Source organism: Canis lupus, chromosome X (assembly GCF_048164855.1).
Source record: "Canis lupus baileyi chromosome X, mCanLup2.hap1, whole genome shotgun sequence".
Lineage (NCBI taxonomy): Eukaryota > Metazoa > Chordata > Mammalia > Carnivora > Canidae > Canis > Canis lupus.
Genome location: NC_132876.1, coordinates 21,258,373 through 21,285,138, shown reverse-complemented (window position 1 = coordinate 21,285,138; position 26,766 = coordinate 21,258,373). Strand labels below are relative to the sequence as shown.

At 39.8% G+C, this 26,766-nt stretch overlaps 1 pseudogene; it reads right to left on the bottom strand.

The window, feature by feature from the left end:
- Positions 1-202: 202 nt before the first annotated feature.
- LOC140628637 (elongation factor 1-alpha 1 pseudogene) overlaps positions 203-26,766 on the bottom strand; it is a 278,649-nt pseudogene continuing 252,085 nt past the window's right edge.

The following is a 26,766-nucleotide window of genomic DNA, read 5'->3' as shown; positions in this document are numbered from 1 at the left end:
GTCTAGCTGGTGTTCTGGGGGAGGGGCCTGTTGTGCTGATTTTCAGGTGTTAGCAGTTGGGGGAGCTGCTGTGCCCCTGCCTGGTGCAGGGCTCAGTGGAGGTTGTTTACCCCGTGAGGCCGCAGGAGGATCAGCCCCAGTGGCGGGCCAGCTCTGGAAACCTGGATTCAGCTCCGGCAGTAACTAGGGAGCTCTCTGTCTGCAGGGCCTGGAGGCTCCGGGGCGGGGCCGCTGATCCGCTCAGCTCGGGGCAGGAGCGTCCTCGCTGTCCTGGGCCCTCCCGGCCTCTGCCTGTCCCGGGGGAGGCGGGATCCTGGGCTGTGTCCCGGCGCCCTGTGCTCCGGGGCCTGCGCTGGTGGATTCGCGCTCCCGGGCCGCGCAGCCCCCTCCGCGGAGCTGCCGCCCGAGCCCCTCCGAGCTGCTCCTGGAACCGCGCAGCCCCCTCCGCACGGAGCCTCTTCCTCTGCCCGAGCCCCTCCGAGCTGCTCCCGGGGCCCCGCAGCCCCCTCCGCGGAGCCGCCGCCCGAACCCCTCCGAGCTGCTCCGGGTCCCGCCGGGTCCCGCTGTGCGCGCTGCAGCCCTTAGGGAGCTCGGCGCACTCTCCCCGGGGCGCAGGTGTCTGTTAGTGTCCCAGGGAGCCCGAGGGCATCCCCGCCCTCCTGGGTCCTGCTCCACCTCCCTGGGAGCCCCTTTCCCAGGGAAGGTCGGTGCAGCTCCTGCCTCTCCGGGACGGGGCTCTCCTGTCCTGGGGACACTCGCCCCGGCCTCAGCCCGGCTCCTCGCGGGCCCCTCCCCCTTGGAGGCCTTTGTTTCTTTATTTCTTTTTCCCCGTCTTCCTACCTTGATAGAAGCGCGAACTCTTCTCACTGTTGCATTCCAGGTGTTCTCTCTTTAATTCTCAGGCCGAATTCATAGATTTTCAGGATGATTGGAAGGTTTTCTAGGTAATTTGGTGGAGACAGGTGATTTGGAGACCCTACTCCTCCGCCATCTTGCTCCGAACTCCGACAGATACGTTCTTGACATTGAAGCCCACACTGTCCCCAGGAAGAGCCTCACTCAAAGCTTCAGGTGCATTTCAACACACTAGACTTCAGTTGTAACACTGACTGGAGCAAAGGTGACTACCATGCCAGGCTTAAGAACACTAGTCTCCACTCAACCCACTGGGACAGTACCAATACCACCAATTTTGTAGACGTCCTGGAGAGGCAGACGCAAGGGCTTATCAGTTGGACGAGTTGGTGGCAGAATGCAATCCAGAGCTTCAAGCAGTGTGGTTCCACTGGCATTCCCATCTTTACGGGTGACTTTCCATCCCTTAAACCAAGGCATGTTAGTACTTGGTTCCAGCATGTTGTCACCATTCCAACCAGAAATTGGCACAAATGCTACTGTGTCAGAGTTGTAGCCAATTTTCTTAATGTAGGTGCTGACTTCCTTAACGATTTCCTCGTATCTCTTCTGGCTGTAGGGTGGTTCAGGAATCCATTTTGTTAACACCAACAATTAGTTGTTTTACACCCAGTGTGTAAGCCAGAAGGGCATGCTCACAGGTCTGCCCATTTTTAGAGATACCTGCTTCAAATTCACCAACACCAGCAGCAACAATCAGGACAGCACAGTCAGCCTGAGATGTGCCTGTAATCATGTTTTTGATAAAGTCTCTATGTCCTGGGGCATCAATGATGGTCACAGAATGCTTGCTGGTCTTGAATTTCCACAGGAAGATATCAATGGTGATACCACATTCACATTCAGCTTTCAGTTTATCCAAGACCCAGGCATACTTGAAGGAGCCTTTTCTCATCTCAGCAGCCTCCTTCTCAAATATTTCGATAGTTCTTTTGTTGATCCCACCACATTTGTAGATCAGATGGCCAGTAGTGGTAGACTTGCCCGAATCTACATGTCCAATGAAAACGATATTGATGTGAGTCTCTTCCTTTCCCATTTTGGTTTAGATTTAGCGGTGGTTTTCACGACACCTGTGTTCTGGTGGCAAACCCATTGCAAAAAAAGCCCAAGCATCCTTTAATATAGCTGTAGCCCTAGGAGTTGCAGAGGTCCTATGGGACTCAGTTGCAGCCCAACTCAACTGAATAATCAATGGTATACTCTCAGAACTACCTCATACTTCATAAAGTACTTATATTCACAGTTACTACTTCCACTACATCCTCTCATCTTGTGAACTTGGGGAAATCTGCTTTCAATAATAACAGTAGCTACTATTTACTGAACATTTTAATCAAACACTGCTGTGAATTGTTTTTATTTAATCTCAAAACAACCCTAGTAGATAAGTATAACTATAATCATATCCATTTTCCGGATGAAGAAACTTAAATGTACAGAAGTGACACAATTACTAAGTGGCAGAGCTGGGAATTCAACTCAGGATTGCCTGACATCAGAGATCTTACTCAAATACTAAGCTATGCTGCTCTCTTGCTAAATCTTTATCAGGCCTGTAACTTGGGTTTGCTTACAAAGGGAGTTTGAGCCATGAATACAGCTTCTGACATTTTATAGTAAATTCCCCCCCTCACCCCCGCACGATGACAGGAGAAAAGGGGACATATGATCACAGTTACAAAATTGTTTCAAGATAAGAAAGGAAGGAGGGATCACTAGGAGAATCTAGTTATCAAAATATTTACCTGGACAGTCTCTGTAATCATTGCAGTGCAGGCAAGGGAAATAATAAGTCATTGCCCAGGGATCCTATTCTTTGAGTATTCAAAAGAGAAGAACTTCTTGGTGATTGAATTTATAGCCATTAAATACTTTCATTGCAATGTTTATTTCAAGTCATTAATTGTAGTTGGAAATATTTAGGGACCTCAAGGTAAAATGTTCAGCCTTGATGAGAATCTGGCATGATTTGCAAAGTGTTACAGAAGGCAGGTCCAAAATATGAGTCTTGATTTCTTTCTAGGCACCACAATGGGGTGCCTAAGGGTCCAGCCCTTAAAAGTTTCTACCCTTACGCAAAACAGTGGAGTTGTCATTTTTCAGAATAATAAAAGACTTCTTTCAGTTCATGCTGTAAGTGTGAAGAGTTTTTCAAGTTTTCCTGAGCACTTTTCCATATTTCTTGCAACAATAGAAGATTATTCAAATTAACCTCATCCATTCAGGTATTTAACATCAATATATCCACATTCAGAGATAAAAGATTTTCTATCTCGAGAGCTTCTTATTAACTCTTCTTATCTGGTCAAATTTCACTAGGCAGGCCACAGGAAGTTGTAGATCCTAGTGCTTCCCGGATATTGGACTTTCTCCCAAATCTCTGCCTGGGAACTGCGAGCTGAGTTATTGCTGTCGGAGAATTATGCAGTGTGTCTGGGCTGTGTGAGGTTATCTGATCAGCACAGGCATTGGTGAGTAAAGTTTACTTTCCCCCAGACAAAGAAGTATAAACTCAGAGTCTCAGGCCTGGAATAAACTAAAATGCCATTTTGCTGAACTTGTAGTCAATGCCTGTGTCACCTGAGAATTATATTCAGGCTCCTGCAATAATAGAAGAATAGAAATAAATTTACTGAGTGCTTACTGTATGCTAAGGATAATTTTTATGTATTATTTCATTTAATATTTATAACATCATTCTAACATACAAATTATTTTACAGATGACAAAAATAAAATTCGGAGAAGTTAGATGGTTTGGCCAAGGTTACATAGAAGTAGCAGGGCCAAGATTCAAAACCATGTCTGTCTACACAGCCCATACCCTTAAACATCACATTGGCCTTCATAATTCAGTTATCCAAGATATTCCCAGCTCTAATGTTCCATCATGGTGTTCCTAAAAACTCACTCATACTTGTCAGTATATCTGCATCAGTGTTAGACTCAAAATATTTAAGTACCATACCTCTTCTTTCTCATTTTTCCTCTTCCTCTCCCAACAAAAACAACAAACCTACTTTGATTTTTAATATTAGTCCCTCTATCCATGGTGACAAAAAAATATTGGTTAGCATAAAAATGAAACTGGCCATTAAATCTTGAATTTCTAGAACAAAATAAAAGCCTAAGTTGGATGACAATATGGGAAAATCAGGACCAAAGATAAACCTTTCATAAGCCATTATGACTTAATTAAGTCATCCTCCAAAGTTTCATTGAGTTCAAATGTAAAAAGACTCAAGATACCCTGGGCAAAATGAGTCTCTCAGTTTTTCACTGGGTTCTACAAAACAAAACAGACTTGTTTGTCTGGTGCTAACTCTGGGAAACGAACTAGGGGTGGTAGAAGGGGAGGAGGGCGGGGGGTGGGAGTGAATGGGTGACGGGCACTGGGTGTTATTCTGTATGTTAGTAAATTGAACACCAATAAAAAATAAATTAAAAATAAAAAAAAAAAAAAGCAAAAAAAAAAAAAAAAAAATTATTTATATTCAGAGCTCTTCTCCCTTTCTACCTGCTTGTTGGTGACCTCATCCAGAGCAGGGATCATGTCTCTCATTGATTTCTTCTGCTTTTGTTTTTAAGTACCTATACATTTATTCTTCCAACATTTATTGAGCACCCTTTTTGTCCTTGACACTGTATTGAGCACTGGATACACTTGAAAAAAACATATTCTCACTCTCAGTTTAGTGAAAAAAACAAAATCTAAACCAACAGCTGTAATTTAATACACAGAATGCTCTAATAGAAGTATGTGCAGAGTATTGTTTGTTTGGTTTTTTTAGAGTATTGTCAAGAACGCAGTAGGTAGCACAGTGTCACACACATTACAGATGTTCAATATCCATTTGTTTAATTTACTTAAAGAGAAGAACAGCTTAGTTTAGTAAAGGGGGGCCATGACCTATGAGGTAGATCAAGGCCACAATAATGCAAGCTCCCCCATAACTCCCACTTCTCCAAATTAAGACCAGCACACAGAGACAAAAGATATTAAAATGGAGGAACAAATTTCTAATGTTTAGGTGTTTTTTTACCCCAACACTTCATTCTGCAAGTGTAATATTATAGAATATCCTATTATTATATGGCCCAGAAATAAGTTATTAGTGGGTTAGGACTCAAGATTATTAGCAGAAGTGAGGAAGCACAAATTTTCCTGTATCAGTACTGGTAAAAGTTTTAGGGGTAGAGTGGGTGGGGGTAGAGGATGCTTACTATGGATGGATAAAAAGTGACAAGCTAAAAGTGATATGGGGGTAAGAGCTTCTGAAAATAGAGACTAGACAGTTGTATAATGTTGGCTGGTAGAGAGCAGTAGGTACATAGTGTTTCTAGCAGAGGTAAACAGTAAACAAGACCAGGTAATTAGTAAGAAGTTGATGAAAACCAATTACTTTTTATGAAAACCAATTACTAAAGTAAATTACTGGTTATTTTGGATGGTTATTAGGAAAAATGGGTGTGATATTACTGCAGGAGTAAAGAGCTGGACATGCTTGAGATTCTCCCATTTCCTGTCTCTTCCAAACTCTATAACCCCTCTACGCCCACATTTGTTTATTTCCTTGCCCTCAACCTTCTCTTTGATCTCCAACTTTCATCAAACAAGTATTTATGTATTCCCTATTGTAGATAAAGCATTATGCCAGGTATGGAGATAAATGATATGTGGTTCTGCCCTCAAAGAGTTTACAACCTAGAGAAGGAGATGAATACGTACTGTATATACTCCATTAATTGCAATTTATTGAAGAAAGTGGTATGTGTTATAACAGATGAGGAAAAAACCAAACTACTGTGAGAGCTCTAAAGGAAAATATTAATTCTGACTTAGGAGAAAGAATACTTGGAAGACATTGAGAAATAAATGGCTAGAATTTTGATGGAGAGAAATGGATGGATAGCCATTCTGGTCAGAGGGATGTAAGCAAAGTCATAGAAAGTGGCATGTCTGGAGAATGCTGAGTATGTCAAAACTAGGGAGGCAACTCATCCTAGTTTGCCTGTGATTTTCCAGATTTTTGCACTGAAAATTCTGCATTCCAGGAAGATTAGGTAGGACAGGTAATAAATGATAATGAAGGGTACTGAATGTCAGGCTAAGAAGTTACGACTTCATTTTGGAGGTGGTGAGAATCAAAGGGTTTTGGAAACGGAGCGATATAATCAAAATATAAGATTATTCTGGAAAAAAAGTATCCAGGGAAGATGAAAAAGGTAAAATCTTGTTTTTAGCTTTTATTTAAAATCCAGTTTTTTTAAATAATAAATTTATTTTTTATTGGTGTTCAATTTGCCAACATACGGAATAACACCCAGTGCTCATCCCAACAAGTGCCCCCCTCAGTGCCCGTCACCCATTCACCCCCACCCGCACCCTCCTCCCCTTCCATCACCCCTAGTTTGTTTCCCAGAGTCAGGAGTCTTTATGTTCTGTCTCCCTTTCTGATATTTCCTACCCACTTCTTCTCCCTTCCCTTCTATTCCCTTTCACTATTACTTATATTCCCCAAATGAATGAGAATATATGTTTGTCCTTCTCTGATTGACTTATTTCACTCAGCATGATACCCTCCAGTTCCATCCACGTCGAAGCAAATGGTGGGTATTTGTCATTTCTAATGGCTGAGTAATATTCCATTGTATACATAAACCACATCTTCTTTATCCATTCATCTTTCGTTGGACACCGAGGCTCCTTCCACAGTTTGACTATTGTGGACATTGCTGCTATAAACATTGGGGTGCAGGTGTCCCGGCGTTTCATTGCATCTGTATCTTTGGGGTAAATCCCCAACAGTGCAATTGCTGGGTCGTAGGGCAGTTCTATTTTTAACTCTTTGAGGAACCTCCACACAGTTTTCCAGAGTGGCTGCACCAGTTCACATTCCCACCAACAGTGTAAGAGGGTTCCCTTTTCTCCGCATCCTTTCCAACTTTTGTGTTTCCTGCCTTGTTAATTTTCCCCATTCTCACTGGTGTGAGGTGGTATCTCATTGTGGTTTTGATTTGTATTTCCCTGATGGCCAGCTATGCAGAGCATTTTCTAGTGTGCTTGTTGGCCATGTCTATGTCTTCCTCTGTGAGATTTCTGCTCATGTCTTTTGCCCATTTCATGATTGGGTTGTTTGTTTCTTTGCTCTTGAGTTTAATAAGTTCTTTATAGATCTTGGAAACTAGCCCTTTATCTGATACGTCATTTGCAAATATCTTCTCCCATTCTGTAGGTTGTCTTTTAGTTTTGTTGACTGTTTCTTTTGCTGTGCAAAAGCTTCTTATCTTGATGAAGTCCCAATAGTTCATTTTTGCTTTTGTTTCTTTTGCCTTCGTGGATGTATCTTGCAAGAAGTTACTGTGGCCGAGTTCAAAAAGGGTGTTGCCTGTGTTCTCCTCTAGGATTTTGATGGAATCTTGTCTCACATTTAGATCTTTCATACATTTTGAGTTTATCTTTGTGTATGGTGAAAGACAGTGGTCTAGTTTCATTCTTCTGCATGTGGATGTCCAATTTTCCCAGCACCATTTATTGAAGACTTCTTCTTTACCAATTTGAATGCCTTTAATGTATTTTTGTTGTCTGATTGCTGAGGCTAGGACTTCCAGTACTATGTTGAACAGCAGTGGTGAGAGGGGACATCCCTGTCTTGTTCCTGATCTTAGGGGAAAGGCTCCCAGTGCTTCCCCATTGAGAATTATATTTGCTGTGGTCTTTTCGTAGATGGCTTTTAAGATGTTGAGGAATGCTCCCCCTATCCCTACACTCTGAAGAGTTTTGATCAGGAATGGATGCTGTATTTTGTCAAATGCTTCCTCTGCATCTAATGAGAGGATCATATGGTTCTTGGTTTTTCTCTTGCTGATATTATGAATCACATTGATTGTTTTACGAGTCTTGAACCAGCCTTGTGTCCTGGGAATAAATCCTACTTAGTCATGGTGAATAATTTCTTAATGTTAATGTACTGTTGGATCCTATTGGCTAGTATCTTGTTGAGAATGTTTGCATCCATGTTCATCAGGGATATTGGTCTATAATTCTCCTTTTTGGTGGGGTCTTTGTCTGGTTTGGAATTAAGGTGATGCTGGCCTCATAGAACGAATTTGGAAGTACTCCATCTCTTTCTATCTTTCCAAACAGCTTTAGTAGAGTAGGTATGGTTTCTTCTTTAAACGTTTGATAGAATTCCCCTGGGATACCATCTGGCCCTGGACTTTTGTGTCTTGGGAGGTTTTTGATGACTGCTTCAATTTCCTCCCTGGTTATTGGCCTGTTCAGGTTTTCTATTTCTTCCTGTTCCAGTTTTGGTAGTTTGTGGCTTTCCAGGAATGCGTCCATTTCTTCTAGATTGCCTAATTTATTGCTGTATAGCTGTTCATAATATGTTTTTAAAATCGTTTGTATTTCCTTGGTGTTGGTAGTGATCTCTCCTTTCTCATTCATGATTTTATTAATTTGAGTCTTCTCTCTCTTCTTTTTAATAAGGCTGGATAATGGTTTATCTATCTTATTAAGTCTTTCCAATTCTTTCCTGGTTTTGTTGATCTGTTCCACAGTTCTTCTGGTCTTGTAAAATCCAGTTTGTTAATGCGCAGTGTAACATTAGTTTCAGGTGTACAATTTAGTGATTCAGCACTTCCATACAACACCAGATGCTCTTCACAAATGCACTCCTTAATCTCCATCACCTGTTTCACCCATCCTCTGGTAACCATCAGTTTGTTCTTAGTTTGCCCCTCTCTCTTTTCCCCTTTGCTAGTTCATTTTGTTTCTTAAATTCCACATATGAGTGTAATCATATGGTATTTGTCTTCCTCTGACTTATTTCACTTAGCATAATACTCTGGCTCCATCCATGTCATTGCAAATGATAAGATTTCATTCTTATTGATGACTGAGTAATATTCCATTTCCATTGTGTGTGTGTGTGTGTGTACCACATCTTCTTTATTCATTCATCAATGAATATGAATGAACTTGGGCTTTTTCCATATTTTGGCTATTTTTGATAATGCTGCTATAAACATTAGGATGCATATATGGAAAAAGGTAAAATCTAATTTGCAACCTATTGCAAGAGTCCATGTGAGAGATACAAAGAAGACTTCAACAAAGGAATCTGTAGCAGGGAAGAAGAGGAGCCACAAGACATAATGAAGTGGTAAAAACCACCAATCCATAGTGACTGATATAAGAAATTTAAGGAAAGAAGGATGATGACTAAGGTTCCCAACCTGATTTATTGGGAAAATTCAGGTGCCATTAGATGTAGGAAATAAAAACAATAGTTTTATTTCAAGTATATTTCAATTTTTTTATTTTAGTTTCCAACAGTCTGGGGCTTGGGGCGCCAAACAGACATAAGACTTTTTGGCTAAAGAAAGATAATGGCCGTAGCTTTAAGATTTGGAAGCCATAAATACAAAGAACCATACATAGTCATAAAGCCAGATTTGACCACCTATGGAAAGAATAAAGTTATAGGAATTAGAGAGGAATATATGATGATCATTAGAGTCTTTCAAAAGCACTCTATTCTCACATTTTATTGGATATATGACATCATTGCCATTTACCAGACACATAACATCACTGCCATATGATAGCTTTAGCCAACTAAACATGGATAAAAGATATCACTTGTAAGCAGAAACTTAAAGAGGTAATACATGGTTCAACATGCCTCTTTTCTCCTGCCTTAACAATCATTAAAGCATGCATCAAGAATTTTAATCAGTCTGGGTCCCTAGGTAACTTCAGTGAGCAGAGACACACTGCTGATAGATTTATAGCATGAGCAAGAAATAAACTTTTGTTGTTTCAGTCCATTCAAAATTCGGGAGTTGTTTGTTGCTATACAGTAAGCTAACTTATCTTGAATGCTATGTAAATTTTAGAAATGTGTATATTTAGAAGTCAGAAAGAAGAGGGAGCTGACATAGTAAAAGAATAAACAAAAAGGTAAGGAGTGAATTGAGAGAAAATGAATCTTAGAAGACAGGGAAGAAAAACTTTCAAGAAGTGAAAATGGTAAGAAATACTAGATAAAATTAAAGACAGAGAAAGAACATTAGATTCAGCCATTTGTAGTACATTTGGTCACTTTTAATAGGTTCAGTTGTGTGATGGAAACAAAAACTGGGAGTTGACCTACTCATCCTGTACAACTGAAACTTTGTACTCTTTGACTGGTGCTGCTCTATTTCTCCTTCTTCCCAGTCTCTGGCAACCATCATTCTACTCTCTGCTTGTAGGAGTTTGACTATTTTAGGTTTCTCGTGTAAGTAGAATCATGTAGTATTTGTCTTTCTGTGCCTGGTTTATTTCATTTAGCATTAACACCTTCCAGATTTATCTGTGTTGTCACAAATAGCAGGAATTCCTTCTTTTTTAAGCTGACTAGTATTACATTGTATGTGTATGTTACTGGATTTGGGTTCTTGGGCCTGACAACCATAAAAATGAGGCTGGACCCCAAGAGCAAAGGCACATGTAAGGCTTTACTGGGGCTACCTTTGAGTAGAAGGAAGACAGAACAACAACAGAGAATAGTCCGGCTGGTCTCCCCAAACAGAAGAAAGCTCCCTCCTGATTGGTTGGAAGGCAACCCAGGCAGCTCATTGGTGTTTTTCAGAGCCTGAGTGTCCTCTATTTTAAGTCCGGCTTGTAACCAGGGATGCATTCAGTCATCCTGGTTCTGCTGTGCAAGAGTAGTTTAACCACAGCCACAGGCAGAAAGCACCCCAGATATACAATGTTTTTTACTTGAGGCTTGTTCCCATGGATCCTGACTTCCTCATATATAGCATATTTTCTTTATCCATCATTCACTAATGGGCATTTAGGTTGCTCTCATGTTTTGGCTATTGTGAACAATGCCATAATGAACATGGAGATGCAGATATCTCTTTGAGATCCTGATTTAAATTCCCTTGGAAGTAGAAGTGGGATTTCTGGATCATCAGTCTGAGAGATCTACCATACCACATAGAGACTATAGTTTACAATAGTATATAGTATGCTTTAAAAATTAGTAAGAGAGTAGATCTTATGTTGTATAATATCACTAATAATAACCATAATGATAAAGAGGGCAGGAAGGAAATTTTGGAGGTGATACATTTATGGCTTAGATTGTGGTAATGGTTTCACATGTATATACTTACCTCCAAACTCATCAAGTTGTATATATTAAATATGTACAGCTTTTTGTAGTCAATCATGCTGCAATAAAGTGAATTCTCTTAAAAGATGCATTGAATTGAAGAGCTAATAGGGAGTGTGAAAGTGGAGAAAACTTATGACGATAACCCTGAATTAAAAACGTGGTGGGAAAGGGACGTTGCTTAATCAGTGCCCTGCCTCCCCTTTGATAAGCATGGTTACTTCTCTCTTTCCATCTCTTTGCTTATTTTCTTTCTCCATATTCCCCTAGCTTCACTCCCTAGACCTCTCTTTCTCCTAGATGTCTCTTCTCTCCCTCTGCTTTGTCTGTACTTCTGTTTGTCTCTGCCATGTCTTCTTCCTCATAATTATGATGTCATAGATTCTCCAGTTGTACTGACTAGGCCCAGTTCAGTCTGTGGTCTAATACAGAGAATCTGTCTACTCTACTGCTGACCAGACTAAAATTGAATGTTGCATCGATGTGGGGGTGAGCTCACTAATTTACAAAACTGCTTCTTCCGTCATATTAGATAACTGTAGTTATCTAGAGAGAAAACCTGTCCTCCTACTCAGCTTAAATATGCCCTCCCTTTCACTTTCTCCCAGTCCTCATTCTACTTTTATGTGACACAACACAACTATTCTCTGCTATATCTCATTCTTTTATTTTTTAAAGATTTGTATTTATCTATTCATGAGAGACACAGAGAGAGAGAGGCAGAGATGCAGGCAGAGGGAGAAACAGGCTCCACGCAGGAAGCCCAATGAGGGACTCGATCCTGGGACTCCAGGATCACGCCCTGGGCGGAAGGCGGACACTAAACCACTGAGACGCCCAGGGATCCCCCTCTCATTCTTGATACTGACACTGTCTTTTCTCTCCATTCTTCATTCTTAGCTCTCACTTTCTATTGTCTCTCAGTGATGGCCCTGAACTAGAAACTAAACATAAATTTCATGCTTGATATCCTTAGTTACACCAAGTGGCTGAATAAATTGACCTTATTTTTTAAAATATATGTAAATGTAATATATATATATAGAAATGAAACAGTATTCCCTTGCTATATATATATATATATATATATATATATATATATAATTATAAAAATATATATATATAGGCATCAGTATTCAGGAGATCTATATTCAGAACACATTCCTAGCAATGAAAACAACTTAGAATAATGTATATTTAAGCTAGCTTTTGTGCAGCAAGTCTTATATAAAGAAGTGTTAGGCTTCTTTAAAAAAGAAGTCTTTTTAAGTTCACAAAGAAAAAGTTAGGTTGAACACTTTAAAATCACTTTTTGGGGGGTTGACAAACAAAACCATTAACGTTTTTAAAGTTAGTTTTTACTTATGTATGGCCCCTGACTGAATCAATTATCCTCAGTAGGTTCAATTAAAGGAGTGAAGAATCTTGGAGGACATCATTCAACATTGCACTTCTTTAAACTCTCCTCCCTGTTCTTCTCAAATGCTGAAGCCTTAGCTTGAATGGCCTATTATATTGCTCTTATAAGGGCTTACTGACAGGAATTCGAAGATGGTGGGAGATTTGTTCCAATACTTAAACTGTTTATAAAGCTCTTCTCTGGCTGAATATTGTTTCTAGCATTGAAGGGAAAGGAAAGGTGCTTATAAATGCAACCACTGACTTCCTAGATTCCCTTATACCTTGAAACACAATGATAAGGTTAAATTAGGAGAAATCTTAGTCATATTTCTTCATTCAGAAACAATCATCACTTTTATGTCTGCATATCTTTATAATTTTCACAGCATTTCCCAACCCATTATCTTGTTAGGACTTTACAGTTATGTGAGGTAGGAAAGATATGTATGTTTTCCTCAGTCTACAGATAATGAGACCACAGCTCACTTAGGTCACACAGCAAGTACATGGTCAAACCAAAACTAAAATGCCCCTACTTCAGTATTCTTATGATTCACATTGGTTCTTTGAGTTCTAATTTAGCTACAGGATAGTATAGTTATGCCAGGCAAGGATTGCATGCAATTTCATAAGAAGCAATCTCCATATTGCTGTAGTTATCCTGAAGATCCATTTTGCAGAGGCCAGACTCAAGGCTTTTTCTACCTGTGGCTTCCACTTGACTGTGGTCATCATTTATGATGGGAAAACAGTCTTCATGTACATGTGCCCACACTCTCAATTGTCCCAGGATAAGATCATCTCAGTGTTGTATGGGGCTATAACACCCATTTGGAACCCACTCACTTACACTCTGAAAAACAAGGATGTTCAAAGATGCCCTAATGAAGGTGATCAAAGGAAAGATAATGGTCTGATGGCTGTAGGTACCTTGTCCAGCATCCTTTTAAAGAGTCACCAGTTCTTTGCTCTTTCACAATTGTCTACAAAACAGAATTGAATAAAAGATGAACCAACCAATCTCAGGCCCAATTAAATGGAGGTCAGTTGTCATCAAACAATTTTTTCCATGACAGTTTCATGTTTAAGAACATGGATCCCTAAGATGGTTCTCTAGTGCATGAGTTTATTTTTCACTGATGTTAATCATAACCAAGGAAAAGCAGGTGCTAGAACATTGGATAGAGAAGTCCACTTGGATAGAGATAGGTACCACTTAAGGAGGGAAACTGTTCTTTTATATACAAATGAAACAGTATGCCCTTGCTTATAAACTGCCCCTTCCCAGAGAAGGGAAAGCTACAAACACTTGTGATGCTAACCCACTAAGAGCAACGAATTTCACATACTAGCTCTGAAGCACCTACGTAGTCATGGTGTTCACCTGATGAAAAAATATGGCAGGGAGGCACACTCCACATTCTGCCTAGTATTCCATTTATTTTGGTATGTTTGCTGCAACAAGTTTGTAATTTACAGAGCCAGATAAGAATGATTTTTGGATCAGCTACTGTTTTGTTTTGTGGGCACTTCTCTGCCCACAAACAGAAATGGGAGTGCAGAAAGTAAAGGGAGATCTCTAATCTCTGTATTTTCCAGGGGCTTTTTTTTTTAAAGATTCTACTTACTTATTCATGAGACACAGGCAGAGGGAGAAGCAGGCCCACTCCAGGGAGCCCAATGCAGGACTCAATCCTGGGATCCCGGAATCATGACCTGAGCCAAAGCCAGACACTCAACCACTGAGGCACCCAGGCGCCCCTCTTCCAGGAGCTTATACTCTGAAAAGGATCAGATGACTGCTGAAAATCTAAGCCTAGAGGAATAAGAAATTTAACAAGATTCAGATGTGCATACCCCATCTATTCTAGGTAACCTCCATGGTACTGCCAAATTGGCTTTTTCCTATTCCCTTCCTTCCTATGGAGTTGGTCTGGCTTACCCAGTACTGACTGAGTTGAATGGGTAGGGATGTGAGATTGTGTTCTACAGAGGTAGACCTGAAATATGCACAGTGCATATTTATATGTTGAAAGCAACAAGGATACCAAGTTGGTTAGTAAATAAATATGCATTAGGAAAAGTGGAATTTCAGACATGTGGGGGGGGCACATATATACTACAAGGAAAGACTAGTCCAGAGGGCTAGAGTCAGGGATTGACATAAGGATCTCAGATAAAAGCAGACTGAAGCACAGGAGTAAAACCTAAGGGGTTAAGAAGATTGAAGTAGGCTGACTTAAGAAGGCAAGGTAGCGTAGACCCCTGGTTTTCAAGCTTTATGAATCACGTGGAGAATCTTGATGAAATGCAAATTCTGATTCAATAGGTCAGGGTCATAATCTGAAATTCTGGATTTCTAGATTACTGGCAAGCTTCCAGGTGGTTCCAATGCTACCAGTATGTAGACCTCACCTTTGAGTGTCAGAAGTATGGGCAATCCCATCTAGAAGACACTGATACAGTAGTGTGGATATCAAGTAACAGTTTAATGAGGATGAGAGGAGAGAAAAATTTAAGTTCATAAAATCACACAGAAGTCTTTAAACATTTAGACATTTTATTTTATAATTCTTAAGCTTTGCTCTAACACTAAAAATAAAGAATAAAGTTTTCCATAGAGAACAGATTTCTGCCTTGGATCATTCAGGACTCTATAGCTTACATGTCAATGACTCAGTGATGCTTTTCTTTACCCTTAATGATGTTGTTTACAAAATTATATCTAAACTGGGACTTCCCCAGAGGATAATGAAGCATTTGCTGCATAGAGAGAGGCATGAGAACAATATTTTTGGCATTAGGCTGGAAAGGATAAAGCAGTGGCCCAGTAACCTAATATCATAAATACATGAAATTTGTGCACCCTGAAATCAACACTATTGCATTTGTATCATATGCAAAACTTAAGACAAATCATATAAGGAGCTCTATTCCCGTCAGTACTAAAGATATTTTCTTGTAATTGTAGCTAGCATTTACACAACGTTTAGCAATTTATGCATTATTTTCACATGTTATATTTCTTACAGCAAACCTATGAGATAGGTAAAGCAAATATTAGGCCCATTTTCAGAATAGAAAAGAAAGTTAGAGAGTCAAATGATTTACTAAAGGACACAACTTAAACACTCAGATGTCTTGACTACAAATCCAGTGTAGTTTCCATGGTACATCTAAGATTGTGCCTTAAAGTAAATTGTAATGCAAAATGATTGCCACACATTTTGGTGGCATGTTCAAGAATTCTAATCAAACAGGTGAAGAAATTCATATGGGTCATAAAATGAAATGCTAAGCCAAGGAACATGGGATCTACATGAGGAGTATATTACTTGTTTCTTCTCATCTACCAGGGGATCATCTAAATATAGGAATGCTGCCTTTCTTGTCAATTTCTATGTTATTACCAGTCTTTGGTTTGTGAAATACTTCTTTCCACATAGCAGGGATTACTTTGCCTACCTGTCTACATAGTGATCCCCACCCTAATTTCAATCTTGAACTTAGGCAAGGAGTATATAGGAAACTCTAAAAACTTTTTTGATTTAATATCAGAATAATCAACTTCTATTCCATATTTGACCCTTTGTCCCAGTTAACTTCCATTACCTTTTCCCAATTAGTTCTTTGGGTCATGGTCAGCTGCCTACTAGTCTAGGCCTTCTAGGACTCATTAGAAGCCTCACTCTTACAAGCGATATTCCCTCCTTCTTCCAGAGACTAGGACCCTATTTGACCTGGAGTGCACCTTTCTGCTGTCAAAATTCCTGAGTGATGACCACCTGCCTATAAGGTCTTGTCTCATATCACTACCAAGGTTAGAGGCAGAATACTTAAGGGTAGATATTATATTGGGAGTACAACTTCAGAGAATAAAGAAGAAGGGCATGGATAATGAATCAAGAAAGCAGGGAAGACCAATTCAAGGATGTGCTATTGAGCTGATCTCAGCTAAGTGAAACTCTTTGCTTAATCCAGTTGAATTTTTTTAAGAAGTTGTATAAACTCCATCCCACTCATGGATGGAAACAGAGGGATGAGTTTTTTCCAAATTTTGGAAGGCCAATTGGAAGCCAATGATGTGGTAAATAGATCATTATTAACCAACTTTCCCTAAGTACTTCATGTCCTACTGTGTGCTATATGCCTTATATACGTGATCTCATCGAGTCCACACACCAACCCTCGGGTATATATTAATCTTATCCATACTAGCAGATGAAGAAACTAAGGCCCAGGGAGGTTAAGCAACTTTCCCATGGTCACAAAGCATATAAATGGTGGAACCAGGATTTGAGGTCAAATTTCATGATTCCAGGACCCTTAACCACTATTTGGCACTGCTTCCAGGGGAGTGAATTTAGCCACCACTCCTATCTCCCAATGGATAAAGATTCACCCATTCACCCAGTCCTTCATGCTTATAGGTTGTACACACACACACACACACAAGCAATGGTCTCACAGTAGTATCTACTAGTAGATCCCAACTTGAGGAGTTAAGAGGCATACAATGAAGGCATGAGGTGAGGTATTGTCTGGTTGCACCTGCATGAAGTATGTTGGAACCCACATAGCTGATCATCACAATGACAGCTAGAATAATGTATAAGCGAAGCCAGGATGTACAAAAAGGATGCCTAATATATCCTAACACTAGGGGATGAAGGCCTTCTCTCCCTGTGCCAGATCCACCCAAATGCCTGAATAGTATTCAAAGTCTTGTCCTTTTGTTACTACATCTCACATCTTCAATTATCCCATGTCTAGCTATATCAAACCTCTTTGTGTCATGGGAGAGACTGGTTGCAGATGACAATAGGAAAAACCAAATAGGAAAAATATTTCAACATGGGAAAAACAGTATAACAGGCAGTTGGAAACAGAAACTAAGGCCCTGCTTGGTTAGATAGACCACCTTTTTGGATAGATTCCACATTTTCATAAAGGAGGTGACTGACAGCCAAAAACAAATGGCCCATTTCACAAGCCTGAATGACTTCAAGGATGTAGAGAACTGCAGAAAAGTGTTTCCCCAGCACACAAAAAGGTGCTGGTACTGGTAAAGTTTTTACCAGTCTGTGTGGCAAGGAAAAGAAATGAAAGTAATGAGCTCTTCAGATTCAGTTTCATTCAAAGCCAATTCACTGAAGCACTATTTAGAATAGCAAATAGTTGGAAATACTAAAAAGCCCATTAATAAATGACTGTTAAATTTGTAAATCCATACAATGGACCACTATGCAGATAGAACAAGAATTAGAAAATTCTCTACGTACCGACATACAATGCTTTTCAACATGCCCTTTTTAGCAAAAACAGTAGGTATAGAATGTTATACACAAACATGTATTTGTTTACTTATACATAGAATATCTCTGGGAGGATGTCCAAAGAACAGATAACAGTGGCTGCCTCCAGAGAAGGAAACTGAGTGATGAAGGAAGAGGGGTGGGGGGGGGACCTTTTTATTGCCCATTCTTCTGTACACTTTGAATTGTGGACAAGAATTTTTCTTTGTTTTGAATTTGTTTTCTAATTTTTTACCTGAAAATAGTCACAGTGAAATAATACGGTTTATAAATTGTGGACGGTTGTTTGTTCTGTTATTAACACATCCTTACTTAGCAAATAAAAAGTTGCCAACATTATGGCAAAGTTCACTTTGAAAAAAATATACTTTGTATGTGAAACACAAAATTTTGGAAAACCACTCTTCTAAGGTCCCTCATGGGGACTCAACAACCAGTCTGTCATTTTGCTATTCCACCCTTAACTTGTGTCTCAGTTCTGGACCTATGCTTCTGCCTTAGACATCCGCTTAGTACCTCACTCTTTTTAGGACTTAGACTTTGCTGTGTTTTTTGTCAGTCAATGTCCTCTATGATCACCACCACCATCCATGGCTTAGTATCATATCTTGCAATGGGATACTGTGACTGGGGCCCTTCTACCTACTGATTGACCTTTCTGGTATACACAACTTGATTGGATTGCTTTCTATACATTACTTGTTCCCATATTTTTCTTTACTATTCTCTAAATGCCTGTGAGACCATTCCTGGCAACTCATGTTAGATCTTTCTGATGTCAAGTGTTTGCCTGGACAATCCTTCCTAAAATATTATGTTCTGCTTATCAGACTGGAAGTCCTCCCATGGCACTTCTAGTTGATTCTTTCCGTTCAGTATTTCTTTACAACAAATGTGGCCAAATTGGTATTATGTCCTGTGGTAGAGATTGCTAGCTATCTTTACCATTATCTATTCTCGCAATCTTCTTTGGTATAGATTATGGAATTGTATTTAAGTGGCAACATATCTAGCTAAAAAACTATAGTCCCAGACTGACTTATTTCACTTAGCATAATACTCTCTATCTCCATCCACATCATTGCAAATGGCAAGATTTCATTCTTTTTGATGGCTAAGTTTTATAAATACTAAGTTTTATATATTTATAAATAAATATATATATGCCTTATCTTCTTTATCTATTCATCAGTTGATGAACATTTAGGCTTTCTCCACAATTTGGCTACTGTTGATGAATTATTGAATTCTGCTCCTGAAACCAATATTGCACTGTATGCCAGCTAAAACTTGAATTTAAATATTTAAAAAAAACCTATAGCTCCCAGCTTCTCTTGAAGCTAAGTGTATCTGAGTAACCAATTTCTTATCAATGAAATAGAAATAAAAATGTTCTGGGGGATTTCTAGAAAGTCCTAAATAGAAGCAAACCAGCCGCCATCTTTTCAGTTTCCCTTTTCCCTTTCCTCCATCCTGATGTGTAGAATATAAATGTGATATCTAGAGCTCTACCAACCTTCTTACTCTGTGAGAATGAGGGCAGAATGCTTAGCTGAAAGGTGTATGAATCTATGAATATTGTAGAACTAACTACCATAACTATTCTGGACCTATCATCTTCAGTTATCTTTTATGCGAGACAAAAGAATCATCCATCTTGTTTAAACCACTAATATTAAGTTTTCTATCCCTTGAAGCTGAACTGATTCCAATTGATACATTGTTCCTACCAGTTTGCCATGTCCCTTTAAAGGTAACTATGCCTTGCCCCATAATGTTTCTTTTTTTATTATTTTTTATTTTTTTGAAGTTTTTATTTAAATTCCAGCTAGTTAATATACAATTAATATTAGTTTCAGGTGTACAATATAGTGATTCAATACTTCCATACAACACCAACTGTGCATCATGACAAGTGCCTGTCTTAATCCCTGTTACACATTTGACCCATTCCCCTGCCCACCACCCCTCCAGTAACCCTGTTTGTTCTCTATAGTTAAGAGTCTATTTCTTAGTTTTCCTCTCTGTCTCTATTTTTCCCTTTGCTCATGTTTTGTTTCTTAAATCTCACAATGTTTCAATATTCAACATGTCCGACTAAGGGCATCTCCCTACATATGTAAGGAATATAGATATTTATGGAATTTTCAACCCTATCCATACTGTTAATTCCTTTATTGCCTACATACTGATTTATTACTATTCACTGCATACTTGGTGGTTATTGCTTTATAATTAATTTAATTTTCCACCCCAAACCATGAGGACAGGAGATATCACGTCATGTGTTAAATGTGGCTTTTCCTTTTTTTTTTTTTTTTAAAGATTTTATTTATTTATTCATGATAGTCACAGAGAGAGAGAGAGAGAGGCAGAGACACAGGCAGAGGGAGAAGCAGGCTCCATGCACCGGGAGCCCGACGTGGGATTCGATCCCGGGTCTCCAGGATCGCGCCCTGGGCCAAAGGCAGGCGCCAAACCGCTGCGCCACCCAGGGATCCCAAATGTGGCTTTTCCAAGGCAAGCTGAGCAGATATTGATTGGAGCAATTTCAAACTCATGAACACTGTCCAATCATTAAAGTAATAACCACTAAAGTTCTATCTACTGCTCAGACATCTCCTCTGAGCTTCAGCCACATGCATTCATAGAAAATGGACCCATATCTACCACAAGTTTTAAGACAACTCAAATTATACCATTCAAAACCACAGAACGTCACCTCTCCCTTTAAATCTCCCCTTCCTCCTGTTTTCTGGATCTCACTGAATGGTGTCACAATCCACCTGAAAGGCATCTTCTAATCCTCTTCCTCTCTCACTACAAACTCTAATCATCCCTGAAGCTCTGCTTATTCTACTCCTGTGATAAATCTCAAATCCATCCCTAGTCATTCATCCTACTACCTCTCACTTAACTCTTGCCCTCATCATTTATTGCTTTGACTATTGCAACAACTTGAGATATGGTCTCATGGGCAAGTCACTCCAATACAGGTTCCACACTATGGTGTCACCCATCTTTCTGAGTTTGTGTCAGAATCCTCAGTGATGTCCAGTTATGTGAAGGCAAGAAAATAAACTTTTCATTGTGACATTTAAGACCTTCAAAGATCTGAACCCAGCCCACACAGGTGTCCTGCCTGTTGCTGATCCAACCATACAAACATATTATTATTCTCATAAGCACTTCATTCATTTCCAACTCTATGTATAATATTGATGTAGACTTCATTAAATGTGTGCATTTAGAACTAGTTGAACTAGCCAATCTTAGAAACCCAGCAAGATTATCTCTTCTAATTTGAGCCTTCTTCAACTACCTTTTATCTTCAGCATAAAGAACAAATCCTTTCTTCATTGGGGTCCCCACACACAAATTTACATGTGCCGACATTGTACAACTCTATATTGTGTACATGATTGCACAATGTAGCACCCCTTCCATGTATCTATGGATCTTAGGAAGTGGGAGAGGATGTCATCTATATGGGCCAGCACTAGGACAAACCCATGCTGCTGTGTGAACTTCCCCAGATACTCCCATGGATACAGAGCCTTCAACAGTCCATAGAACATTTTCCAACATTAAGAAGTTCACCTCTACTCTCCTATACTTCTCACCCTAATAACTCCAGGACCTCCGTTTTCCCCACAAGCCCCATCAGCCCTTCTACTTCCTGCCCAGGCCTGGTATCACCTGTTTTGGGCCTGGACTTGCTGGCTAGATCCAGACCATTCTTCCCAGGTACCTCTCTAAACCAGGGGCAACTTGGCCTCCTGAAAAATGAGATGCATCTGAACAACCAGGCCCCTTAGCAGAGCTGATGCTTCTCAACAGCTAAGGATGCTCTGTTCATTTGGGCTTGGCCTGAACAGTCTCATGTAGCTAGAACCTAGTCATTGTTACTAAATTCAAGATATCAGAAAATATTGTCTGGAACCTCTTATCTTTACTTTTTTCTTTTTAGAAAATACAGACTCTCTAATAAATAGCACCCTCTCCCCTCTAAGCCAAGAGTCAAGTGGAACAAAGGTGGGGGAGTTTTGTTTTCTGCAGTTAAGAAGTGGGGGATTCAATATGTGTTTACAATGAGAGCAAAGTTAAAATAGCTCATACAAAAAAAATAAAATAGCTCATACTACATTGCCAAATGAAGGATAACAGAGACATAAACACTGCCCTTAAAAAGATTCTTTTATAAGAAAAGTATGAATTGAATCATTTACTGAAGTACTGTTTGAACAGATGGTGTGATTCACAGCTAACATGTAAGCCATCTTGGGAGCTTATGGAAAAGTAAACAAGTGGAGCTAAAAAGAAATCACTTTATTCCCCAAAAGGCTCTTTCATTCATTTTACTAGAAAATTGAAAAGTTTATGTTTTGAAGGCTGCGTTTCCTTGGGGAATGTCAGGAGTGAGCAGGGAGGAGAATCTCTTCAGAGCAAGAGTACATGGATGCAGGGTTGAGCTCCACATTTGTCTCCTAAAGGATGACATGAGTCTAAGAAGTGAGACCCTCTGCATACTGACTCTTCCCAACCACTAAAGACACTCGTATCTTTGTGTGTCGTGAAAGGTCCCATGTGCCCAGATGGAAGAGAAGGGAGTTAAGAGTTAGGAATCAGTTATGTAACAGGATCTTTGCTAGGAACATTGCAAGTGATGCTTCCTCTAAAGCTAGCTCACCATGGCCCCAGGAATCATACATTTTCCTAACGGGAACATTGAGGTGGGAAATGGCAGAAGAGATCTCCCAGAGCCATATGGTTACTTCTTTTATGAAGCTGCCCTTGAAACACTGGCCTGTTGAGTTTCAGGCCTTAGGAGAGGCAGTCAATTGCAGAGGGAAGACCACTGACCAGGATCTGGAGACATGGGTATGAAAGGCTCCTCTGCTTGCTAATGCCTCAGAGACAGTAGCCTTCTGTGCCACAGTTTCTCCAACTTAAAAATTTGGAAGTTGTACTACATGGAATCCAAGGTCTTCATCTGGGTTTGAAAATGGCATCAGGGATCCCTGGGTGGCGCGGTGGTTTAGTGCCTGCCTTTGGCCCAGGGCGCGATCCTGGAGACCTGGGATCGAATCCCACGTCGGGCTCCTGGTGCATGGAGCCTGTTTCTCCCTCTGCCTATGTCTCTGCCTCTCTCTCTCTCTCTCTGTGTGTGTGTGTGTGACTATCATAAATAAATAAACATTAAAAAAAGATTTATTTATAAAAAAAAAGAAAAGAAATTGGCATCAGAATATCAATGAAGTTGGCTTCCCCAGCCCCATCATTCCTGATCATTTTCAACTGAAATAAGGAAAAAGTCCTTGCAAAGAGGTGCAGCTCTCACCATGGCACCACCTACTTAGGCAAATCTCCAAGGAATGAGCTGACCCTGGGCAGAGCTCTCTCTCTCGACTACCTTAACATGACATTATCTTATCATATCATGGCACGTCTTGCCCACTTAGTGATGGCCCACCACTGGCTGTCCTAGCATTCTTTCATTTGACTAATATTTATTGGGTGTGTAGTAATGCTTCAGGAACTGTGCTAAATACTGTGGAAATGACAGTGAGCAAGGACACAGTGACTCTCCTCCTAAAATTAGGCCCAGTGGGGGAGATACATAAACAAACAAATAAGTAAAACATAAAAGGATAAGTGAGCATATAAGAAAAGGGAAGGGAAGTAGAGTTCTACCTGAGAAGTCAAGGTATGTTACCCTGAGGTAATGATGTTAGACATCAAACTAAATCAATTTTTTGTTAACCGTCCAGATATTTAGAATCACCCAGGTGACTGTTGCAGATTTGCTTGCCTAATATCCTGGCGCTTGGTACCACTTAGATGAAAATGTTAGATTCCTAGGCCATTTAGGGCCAAAGTTGCCAAGAAAGTAATGAAATATTTTATTTTCAAAAACCTAGAGACTTAATTAAGGAGGAAAGCGACTTCAGTGTTAGTAGTCCAGAAATAAACTCCTTCTCTTGGGCATGTTCTTATAAATACTTTTGAACTCTTTCATGTGAAGAGCCTTCTAATTGCCTCTCTGGAACCTAATCCTGGAGGCTTTGAAATGGTTTCCCTTTGCAACTTTGAAACCTTTGGTACTGTATCCCCTGGCAGGTATGATTCTACCTCCCTCCCTGGCCTTTGTAATAATTGGACTTTGGGAGTGTTCTTTTCCCCATTTAGTGAAGTGCTGCTGCTCTTCAGTTACATTTGGAACTTCAGGAACTTCAAGTCTCTGCTGAATGGAAGGAAAGCTTACAATGTGTTCTATGTTTACTGTGTTTATACTATTTGACACTGGTCAGACCAAGGTTTCTTTCCTGGGCTGGAATGATCCACTGGAACACTGTTCCAGGTCACAGGAAGAAAGAAATTCCTGTGATACCTCAAGTGCCTATCTGCCAGGACACTTACTACTCTGTACCTCACCTTATAGCCAGTTGTGTCCAGATGTTACCCTTCATCTCATTACTCAACTGTGAGTTCCTTACAGGCAATAATAGTGCTTTGGTTTCCCTTAGATGCTACATGCCTAGGGCTAATGCCTTGTATGTAGGAGGTGCTTGTTCAATATTTGGCCAAAGTCCAAAGTTTCAATGTTGCTTTATTGATTTCTCAATACCATTTCATTGTCACATAAAGCCTACTGTAAATCATTCTCAAAGTCAGCCATCTTCATTCTAACCCACATAGCAACATTGTTTCATTATTTTACCAGGTGCTAAAATTATACTCTAAACTTCTTAAATCAGAGGAGTTTTCTAGTTTTTCTAAACATTGTATTTGTTCATCGCCAGTAATTTTCATAAAAGCTAACTTCTAGCCTTATGTATTATATACTTCTCCCTGAAGAGAAAGGAATGGTACAATCTGTTCTTCAATTCACCATGCTAAACTGTTATTTAGGATACAACACAATCAAGGACTAACAAGTATAAATAAAGAATTTTAATAATTTCTTTTAAGTTTACAAATAATTTATTTTTATAGTTGTGTCCATTTAGTTTCCATGAAAAGCTTCATATTGTCTTGCTTATTGGGAAAAAACAAATATTATTCACCATGATTTTTGATGGTCTTTATATTGACCATTAAGAAACCAAACATACCTGAAATCATAAAACTAGAAGAGTCCTAAATTATTTTCTAGTACCATGGGAAAATGCTTAAGTGGGAAAGCAGTTCACATTTTGTATAGTGTGACATCATGACTGTGAAAATAGCAGAGAAACAGGAAAGGAGCCCAAATGTCATTAATGGTCACAACTAAGCAGTGGAATTCTCTGTGATTTTTGTTTAGTTACTTATGGTTAAAATAGACTTAAAAATAGATCGGCCCTACGACCCAGCAATTGCACTGTTGGGGATTTACCCCAAAGATACAGATGCAATGAAACGCTGGGGCATCTGCACCCCGATGTTTATAGCAGCAATGTCCACAATAGCCAAAGTGTGGAAGGAGCATCGGTGTCCATCAAGAGATGAATGGATAAAGAAGATGTGGTCTATGTATACAATGGAATATTACTCAGCCATTAGAAATGACAAACACCCACAATTTGCTTCAACGTGGATGGAACTGGAGGGTATTATGCTGAGTGAAGTAAGTCAATTGGAGAAGGACAAACATTATATGGTCTCATTCATTTGGGGAATATAAAAAATACTGTAAGGGAATAAAGGAGAAAGGAGAAAAAATGAGTGGGAAATATCAGAAAGGGAGACAGAACATGAGAGACTCCTAACTCTGGGAAACGAACTAGGGGTGGTGGAAGGGGAGGTGGGCGGGGGGTGGGGGTGACTGGGTGACAGGCACCGAGGGGGGCACTTGATGGGATGAGCACTGCATGTTATTCTAGATGTTGGCAAATTGAACATCAATAAAAAATAAACTTATTTTAAAAATAAATAAATAAATTTAAGGTGTGCAATTTGATGATTTGATACACTTTTATATTGCAAAATGATTACCACTATAACATTAGCTGACATCTCTCTCACATCACCTAATTATCATTTCTTTTCTGTGGTAGGAACATTTAAGATTCTACTCTATTAGCAACTTTCAAATATATCCATGCTATTATTAACTATAATCACCACGCTGTACATCAGGTCCCCAGAACATACTCATAAGTGGGAGTTTGTATCCTTTGACCACATCTCCCCAATTCCTCCACTCCCAGAAACTAGTAACCACTCCTACTCTCGGTTTCTACGAGTTCAGCCTTTTCAGGCTCCACATATAAGTGAGATCATACAGTATGTGTCTTTTTCTGTAGAATTCCATATTTTAGTAATCTAAAATTTGGGTGACATAATTCTGTGCATTTTTTTAAATGCAGCCGTCATTCTAAGGTCAAGTGGGGACATGAACAATGAATATGCATGCTAAGTTGACTCCTTCTTTTAGCGAGAGGAGTCATTTGCACTCACCATCTTGTACAGATCCCCTTTGCCCTATTCCCTCATTTTTCCTCCCAGTCACCTCTTCTTACAAGTACCCATTGCCAGCAGTGTCTTCAGGGAGGCTCATAACCTCTGGTGCAAAAGGAGATTTGACTGTTTTGGCAAATGGTTGTCAATTTGTTGTTATGAGTTGGGTTCACTAAAGGAAAACTAAACTTTTACATGATGGGTGCTAATTCCTGCTAATTGCCATCACCTCATAATTAAATTGGCAGAAATTTCACTCCACGAGCAGGGGATATGAAACCTGGCAGGCTTAAAAACCACCACCTCAGAGGACTCTGAGATTGGAAAGTGTGAAATCAACAGGTTGTTTCTAGGCCTTAGTTGTATGAGGGATTCAGAGGACACAGAGTGGCACAAAGGAGTGTTGTTAGAAACAGGATAAGAGATACGTGGATGCCTAAGGAACCACCATTTGCTGTGACCTGTAGAGGATGGGTAGTTCCCAATGACTATAATGCAGAAAGCAAATGCAAGGTGGTG